An 8,780-nucleotide genomic window follows, 5' to 3' on the forward strand; every position below is an offset into this window, starting at 1 on the left:
TGTTTGTGCTGCAATAAAGGAGAAGCTAGAGCAAAGAATTGTGCCCTTTTGTGATAAAGCACCACATTTCACCCAACCAGATCCATGGGCTCAAATTGGACAGGTTCCACATGTATTTGTTTCTAAGAACTCTAGGGAATAACCAATAATTTGATCAGATGTTTGATTTCAAAGGGGTGAGTGAGAAAATGTTCACTGCAACACAGGGGAGGAGTAGCACAAGGAGAGCAGTTCCTTCATGGTGGGAGCCCCAGAGAGGAGCTGCAGCCCTCGGCCTCTGGCAAGCTCTTGTTTCAGGTGGCCAGGTGGGGGCGACATCTTGGAGCCACAGTAAGAATGTCTTACAAACAACTTTTCAGAAATATAATTTGACATTGACCACTAAAGCCTGAACTTTAATGCAAATGAATAATGAAGGGGCTTGAAAAAACCTGGCACACTGAAATGCTAGAGCACATTAAGAGCATTAATAAGAAATTGGTTCTATTATGTCTACAGTAAATGACTGAGGAAACTATTGAAATCAATGCAGTTATGATATTTTATCAGTAATATTGTGGGCTGGAATTTGAAGTTATTAGGAACCCCATTAACTGATGTCATGATGCCAGCTAATCTTGTTGGGGTCCAACACATCAATAAAAATGCTTACATTTTACATTGAAGACATTACAAATGTTAACAAATCGATATTACAGACATAAAATACCTGACCGGTAACAAACACATTTAACATTTAAACCTAAGCATTAGGTGTTTTCTTATTATTTTCTTGAAGGTGAATTAACTTGTTGTAGGTTGGGATGAGCCTCTGGTGTCCAAGGAGATACAGGGCCAATTGTAACCATCGAAAGCCTGTCTTGATTGCAGCCAACATTTTTCCAGACTATTTCGTCCTCTGGTTGGTATTATCATCAAAACATCTAAGTCATACTTTATGAGCAGACAACAGGCGATTTATCTGTTTGACAATCTTTCCGAACAACTCAAATAAATTATTTCCTCATTTACCATGGCAAATCTACTGTGGAAATTTACCAGACACGTTGTATGAATGGAAAACTGTTTATGGTGTAGCCAACTCTTATTATTTTATGAAATACAGGACAACTACTTCTATACTTATACTCCAGTAAGTATTTTTACATTCACCAGCCTTGTGCTCCAATGCTCCTGATAGGTTGATATTTCATTGGGGGGCAGGAGAAGAGCACAACGCCTCTCCCGTTTAAACCTAGATAGTTTGTGTGTCTATTGATAGGTAGGCTACATGTGCCTTTTTTAAATTGATGTAGTTCTGTCCTTGAGCTGTTCTTGTCTATTAATGTTTTGAATTATTTCATGTTTTGTGGACCCCAGAAAGAGTAGCTGCTGCTTTCGCAACAGCTAACGGGGATCCTAATAAAATACCAGGTACTGGTATCTCAATGACTTGACACATTAACAATGACTATATTCAGTATGCCGATTCTGTTGCAAAATGTTTCTTAACCCGGAAGCAAACGGAATGAAACATTAGAAACTCATTTTAGTTTGGACTAATGATTACACCCCAGGGGCCTCATTTATAAACCGTGCATACTTACAACATACACCCCAAAATGTGTGTGCGCCAAAAGTTGGCATTTATAAAAACTAAAAAAAATATGTACTCAGCTCCCCGCAAACTTTAGACCATGCGTACGCACATCTCTGCTACGAACCATTCTGATCTAGCGAGCTAACATTGTTTCGTTGCACGGATACAGTCTGGCTGATGCGCCAACCATGTATATACACGGCGAGCTGTGACCAATGATTTATATATACAGTGACTCACTGTTCTGAGGTGCGCTCAGTTCGCTTGAACATTTGCTACATTGTGGAACGGTTTGTACTGAACTTCCCAAAAACGTTCATGTACGTTATTGAACAGACTTTGAGGTACGTTTGCTCCTGTTTGGTGGGTGTGGCTTGAAGCAATGAGTTATGTGTTTTACAGGCAAGGGCAATGCTGGCAGCATTCCCCAAACAGAGTATGTGACAATGACGGTGTAGGCTAGCATTGCAAATAAGACTTAACTACTTGCGTAGTTAAATAAATGAAATACATTTGTGAGGAGATGCTCAATATGCCCAATTTGAGCGAGATTCCCAAAGGCTGGACCGTCGGCCTTTTCGCCCATTCCAATTTCACTGCAGTAGCGCTAGCTTCACGGGGCAGCAGGTAGCCTCGTGGTTAGAGCATTAGACTAGTAACCGAAGGGTTGCTGGATAGAATCCCCGAGCTGACAAGGTAAGAATTTGTCATTCTGCCCCTGAACAAGGCAGATAACCCACTGTGGGCCGTCATTGTAAATAGGAATTTGTTCTTAACTGACTTACATAGTTAAATAAATAAAAATGTTTTAAATTCACCAGCTCAGGGCATGCCTGGCCCAGCATGCATTGTAGTGTACTTGTGTGCTGCTTTAGCTACTGTCATGGAGTTAGCAAACTATTTACATTTTCATAAAGAAACTGATAAACACACAGGAACAAGAGCAAAAGAGGGAGTGCGGTGATGTAGTGTCCATAACTAAATAATCATTGTGGAATCTGAAAAGACACGTACCCTAAAGCATGATGTTGTACTTACTATGTGCACATGATAAAAGAAAGGAATGAGTTGGGTAGATAACTAAGTGTGTCATTATAGCAAAGTATTTATAGACAAAATCTGATCTCTTAATGCAACAAAAATTAACTAAACATTTATCTTTACAATAGGTCATAATTGAGTTTGGCCCAATACGCCTGGTATATTCCCACATTCAAAGAGTTTTACGTTTTGATTGTCTAACCTATAGAAAACAACAACAAAAAACGATCTCTGCCTAGAGTGGCCAAAAGAGTGTTTAGCATCCCCAGTGGCTCTGCAAGTGTGGAGAGGGTATTCTCCACTGATGGCCTGCTCTCCAGGCACCATTGCATGAGCTTGAAGCCACAGACCGGCCAAACTTGTGTTTCAAAAAAAATAATTTAAATGCACCAGTAAGTCATTTTTTCACTTAATTTGTAAATGACAGCTTATATTTGCAATTTATAGACGTAATTTGTAAATTACAGCTTGTTTGCAATTTGACTATAATGATTTAATACAACAAAATGTTGTTTAAATACTGAGCGCTTCATGTTCCTACCAGCCAATTGTGTAGCACTCGGACATGCTTCACAATGTAGCTTATAGCCTTGAAATAGCCTAAATAATTTATTTTTGTTCCTTACGCTCCCTGTCTGGCTCCTGACCTGTTTAGTGTGTGTTTATGCTGTTTAATATGATGTTGCCTATTTCAAATTATGCTTCTTACATTCACATTTTCATGTTTATTCAAATACTTTTCATTCAAATCCATATGGTTTGGTTTCAATACTTCAAAACCAAGCGGTCGGTCCAGGTCGGTCCCGTTAAAGGCTTTGGTGGACAGATCAAATCTGCAAGGCGACAGTCAAAACTGTTCGCTGCTCTGGCCCCCCAATGGTGGAACAAACTCCCTCACGACGCCAGGACAGCGGAGTCAATCACCACCTTCCGGAGACACCTGAAACCCCACCTCTTTAAGGAATACCTAGGATAGGATAAGTAATCCTTCCCACCCCCCCCCCCCTCCCCCCTAAAAGATTTAGATGCACTATTGTAAAGTGGCTGTTCCACTGGATGTCATAAGGTGAATGCACCAATTTGTAAGTCGCTCTGGATAAGAGCGTCTGCTAAATGACTTAAATGTAAATGTAAATGACAGTCCTTGGTCTCAGAGCGGTAGTGATAGTAGCTCGCCTAGCATAGTAGCGACTACTGAACGGCTCCCTGATTAACCTATTGCTACTCATTGGACCCTATGATCACCCGGCTACACATGCCTCTCCCTAATGTCAATATGCCTGTTTTGGTTAGTGATTATTGTCTTATTTCACTGTAGAGCCCCCAGCCCTGCCCAATATGCCTTAACCTGTTATGGCTGCATCCCTTTGTTCTCAATTTCCGCCTGAAGACATACCCAAATCTAACTGCCTGTAGCTCAGCCCCAGAGGCAAGGATATGCATATTCTTGGTATCATTTGAATGGAAACATTCAGAAATGTTAATTGAATGTAGGAGAATACAACATAGATCTGGTGGAAGAAAAGAGAAAGAAAGAGCATACGTTTTCTGTTTTTTTATTGTTGTAGTATCATCTTTCACATGTACTAGAATAGCCACACAGTCAGATAGGATGCTGGAGATAATTTTGATGGATAACACAAGAGGGAAACTGAAGGTGTGCAAAGTTTCAAACTGATAACTTAAGGAATGGGTGAGCTACATGACATTTAGCATGAAGTCACCCAGGTGTCCCACACAAGTTGCCCAAATGTACCCAAGTGGCTGAATTGGCGAAATGACCTATAACTATATACAGCAGAGCAAATAACTATATACAACATATAAAAAAATGATTCTAACACACACACACACACACGTTTAAAAAAAAAAAATATATATATATATATATATATATATATATAATTTAAAAAACAGTACACCCCTTGGAAGTCCCCGTCATAATATTTTGCTGCCTTGTGCCATAGCAGTCTCTTTCTGATGTAAAGCAGAGGCAAACTGAACAAGTGGTGCATTTCATGTGACACAGAACACAACGACGCCTCCATGCTGTGCCCTTTTGGACCTGTGGCACAGTTATGCCTGCAGTAATGAACTGCGGCATATGAACACCACTGGGGGCACAGGTAGAGCGGGCACCGGGGGCTCCCAGTCGGAGTCGCTATCACTGTGAAAGAAAACATTAAAAACATGTGTATTGTATGAGCCTTTTATCATCACATAAAATAAACAGATATGTATTGATTGTATAGAGCAGAGGGAACAGTCACTAAGGTGTTCCATTCAACTCCGGCCACTGTTGTGTATATACATATATATACACAAACACTACACATTTCATTGCAAAAAAAATTTTATTTTATTTTTATATATTTCATAAAACGGCATTAGCACTTACCCGTCCAGAAGTACGTCCTGTCCATGCAGAAACAGCTCCTCAGTTCGTTTGAATCATAACACTCCAAGATTCCCCAAACAAAAAAATCTGTCTCACTTTCACTTTAGAGTTTGACTTCGCTTTACATGATTTATTCGCCATGATATCTTCAATGAAATCGCTGAAACTACAACTTTCCGTAATACAGCTGTGCGTAAAAAGCCTCTCAGCAACTCCTCTGATCGTCAAGGCGAGAATGGAGTTCCCTGCGCGTGCGATTACAACCAAGGAATTGTGGTCCAACCCCAAACCATTACATACTGGCGTTTACCTCAGCTCATTGGCTATCTACCCAGCTAGATTTCAAGAAGATCAGTGGTCATTGGGCAGAAATATAGTCAATCAATGAAGCTTCGCTAAAATTATTGGTGCGTAAGGTATTCATTTATCGTTGTCTTCAAATCAGCTCACTTCGGTCAATACTACCTGCAAAAAAAAAGTTATTTGGCTGTGTTGCAAACATCCAGAGGAATGCACTGAAACTCACCATGACTAGATAAACGATTGTTTACAGGGGCGAATCACGCCGAATGCTCCGTAAAAAAAATTGATAGAGATGGAATTCACGGCACAAACAGTTTACAAAATGTTTTGATTTAGGCTATAAAAATGGATTTTATCAAAGAAAACGGCACTTAATTTGATCAATGGGTCACTCAGGAAGAGAAATAAGAGCAAGATATCAGAATGTAAGTCAAAATTTTACCTTCAGATGTGAATGTGTAAAATCTGTCATGGCGGAAAATGTTTGTTCTTGATTGCTCTTCTCAAACAAAAGCATGGGATTTGTTCTCTGTAATAGCCATTTTAAATTAGAAAACGTAGTTTGATTACCAAGATTCTAATCTTTTGAAGGGTGTAAGACACTTGCAACATAATCCAGGTAGAATCAGAAATTCCCCAGAGCAGCTGTCTAGGCCCCTTACTTTTTTAATCATTACTAACCACATGCCATTGGCGTTGAGTAAATGACTCAACACTATACACGTCAGCTACTACAGCGACTGAAATGACTGCAATGCTTAAGAAAGAGCTGAAGTTGGTTTCAGAGTGGGTGGCAAGGAATACGTTATTATAAATATTTCTAAAACTAAAAGCATTTTATTTGGGAAAACTAATTCACTAAACCTCAACAACTTGTGATAAATCATGTGGAAATTGTTGAGGTGACTAAACTGCTTGGAGTAATCCTGGATTGGAAACTGTCATGGTCAAAACATATTGATACAACAGTAGCTAAGATGGGAAGAAGTATTTCCATAATAAAGGTGCTGCTCTACCTTCTTAACAGCACTATCAACAAGGCAGTTCCTACAGGCCCCAGTTGTTGCACCTGGACTACATTTCAGTCATGTGGTCAGAAAATTGCAATTGGCTTAGAACAGGTCAGCCCTTGCATGTACACAGAGAGCTAACATTAACAATATGCATGCCAATCTCTCCTGGCTCAAAGTGGAGAGATTGATTTAATCACTACTTGTGGTTATGAGAGGTATTGACATGTTGAATGCACCGAGCTGTCTGTTTGAACTACTGTCTCACAGCTCAGACACCCATGCATACCCCACAAGACATGCCACAAGAGATCTGAAGCTGGAAAGACTGCAAACTGGCTGCACTTTTACGTAAGTATTCAGACCCTTTACTCAGTACTTTGTTGAAGCACCTTTGGCAGCGATTACAACCTCAAGTCTTCTTGGGCATGGCACACCTGAATTTGGAGATTCTCCCATTCTCTACAGATCCTCTCAAGCTCTGCCAGGTTGGATGGGGAGCGTCGCTGTACAGCTATTTTCAGGTCTCTCCAGAGATGTTCGATCAGGCTCAAGTCTGGACTCTGGCTGGGCCACTCAAGGACTTTGTCCCGAAGCCACTTCTGGATCGTCTTAGCTGTGTGGTTGTCCTGTTGGAAGGTGAACCGTCGTGAACCGTTTGGCTAACCAAACCGAACTATTGTGCCCACATACTCCCTTAAAAGACAGTCGCTTGAAAAACGAGAAAAAAGTGCCAATAGTAGTTTGTCCATTTTGAGATGCCGTATCCAGTATACACTTCTTCAAAGTACTAATCTAAGATAACTCAAGAAATGTCAATTTTGCTTTTGCTGAAGAGAGCTTAGTCACACAAATTTACATCTAACTAAGATGTTTGATGCAGAATTTTCTGTGAAAAAAACTTGCATGAAAACAAGTTATCGCTCCTTCTATGGTATAATGACGTTCGTAACAATTATGTGCATTCCGCCACCTACTGTGCAGGTGGATAAGAAGGATCCCAAAAAGGAAAACCATTTGGATAAAAATAAATAAGATATCATACAAACTACCAAAAAAATTATTAACTAAACGAAATCAATCTGCTTTCAGTAAAAACCTCATTCTAATCAGGTCCCAACACAGGCTCAGAAGCCTCCTGTGAGGGCAGGACAATTCGTAGTCCTTGTAATGCTTCTGTCGTGAAGTCTGAGCCCCAAAAACTTCTCGGCTGCAGATATAATAGCCAGATTCTTGTACTTTTTAGACACGTGTGCTGTACAATGAATCACTGTGGCTATAAGTGTCCCAAAATCCACCTTCTTCAAAATGAGTGTATCCAGATCACCCGATTTGACTTGAAACACTAGCAACAGGTTGCAATGCATCCACCGCCATATCTTCAACAATGCTGCCTCTTGTTCCTTCGATTCTCTTCACCGGCCTCCACATAGGAGATCCGCTGCGCAACCTTCAAGGAAGTCCGTAGTATGATCCCCACCACAGTTGCAACATTTTCCATTCACAGATTCTTCGATATAATACCTCTCCCGTCAGCAAACATTTGACATGTGACCATATCCTTTACATTTTCCATACTGTAATGGTTTGGATACACATTCTTTCACCACATACCTCACATATCCAGTCTCCTCAAATAACAATGTTGACAGGCTTCTCCTTCCTTCCATTTACCATACGGGTCAGGTGACGTGCACTCACCACTCCTGGGATTTTCTGACGAAGTTGTACTCATCATCTATATCCAACAGCACTCCAGCTAGAACTCCTTTGGCACGCGCCCTGCTCCGAAGATCAACACATGGAATATTTTGCCAGATCCAGCGCATACTTCTGTTCTTCATCCACCTTTCCCACTGGTTTATTCACAGTCCTCGATATTACAAATGGATTTCCCAAATGAATCTCTTTGTTCAAAAAACAGTCCATTAATTAAGAAATCTGACCGGTCCTTGTCTTCTACTACAACTTTTGCTCGTTTTGTTCCATTCTTTGATTGAAATACTTTCCATTCTTTATCACACACGTCCATTGCTTCACTTTTAGATACAAGCACAGTCGCCATTACATTACAACTTTGCCTTACTTCCAGAAAACATTTAGTGTGCTCCAACAGCAAAAAAATAACAAATGCAAAACAAAAACTTCAAAATGTAGTCATAATATACAGTGGGGCAAAAAAGTATTTAGTCAGCCACCAATTGTGCAAGTTATCCCACTTAAAAAGATGAGGCCTGTAATTTTCATCATAGGTACACTTCAACTATGACAGACAAAATGAGAAAAAAAATATCCAGAAAATCACATTGAGATGCTGTGCCACAACAAAATCAGAAACAGAGTACTGGCTAATAAATCCTTAGTTTTAGGGTCATGCTCAGGGAAAACATTTTGGCTTATCTATACTTCCAAGTCCTATTGTTGAAGATCAAGGGGTGTAACATTTATT

Source organism: Oncorhynchus keta, chromosome 37 (genome assembly GCF_023373465.1).
Source record: "Oncorhynchus keta strain PuntledgeMale-10-30-2019 chromosome 37, Oket_V2, whole genome shotgun sequence".
NCBI lineage: Eukaryota > Metazoa > Chordata > Actinopteri > Salmoniformes > Salmonidae > Oncorhynchus > Oncorhynchus keta.